This window comes from Buceros rhinoceros, unplaced genomic scaffold, assembly GCF_000710305.1.
Source record: "Buceros rhinoceros silvestris isolate BGI_N320 unplaced genomic scaffold, ASM71030v1 scaffold34655, whole genome shotgun sequence".
NCBI lineage: Eukaryota > Metazoa > Chordata > Aves > Bucerotiformes > Bucerotidae > Buceros > Buceros rhinoceros.
This window is the reverse complement of record NW_010415180.1, coordinates 3,385-3,677: the sequence shown is the minus strand read 5'-3', so window position 1 is coordinate 3,677 and position 293 is coordinate 3,385. Positions and strand designations below refer to the sequence as shown.

General features: G+C 63.8%; 1 protein-coding gene across 1 annotated transcript in view; it reads left to right on the top strand.

The window, feature by feature from the left end:
• The window catches only part of FBXW5 (F-box and WD repeat domain containing 5), a gene marked incomplete at both ends in the record, with an annotated part of 9,044 nt that overhangs the window by 5,405 nt on the left and 3,346 nt on the right, over nt 1–293 (top strand). The gene's annotated exons all lie outside the window — the stretch shown is intronic.

Here is a 293-nt window from a genome sequence, read left to right as displayed (position 1 = left end):
GCTTTTGAGCTCCAGGTACTGCTTGGCCAGTGGCCAGCACCCGTGGCACAGCCTGGCTGTTTGGAGGGACGAACCCTGGCTTGGCTCCTCTCCCAGCCCTGAGTCACTGCAAAGCGTTGCGTTTGCCCACGGGTTTGTGTGTGGAACCGGCCTTCGTGCATCTGCTGCCTGCCCCTCTGGAGCTGGTACGTGACTGAGCTCGCTGTCCTGCTCGTCTCACACCAGGCTGCAGGGCTTCGGCCCGTCACGGCTGATCCAGCGCTCCTGCTGGAGCTCCTTTGAGCTCCCGTCCC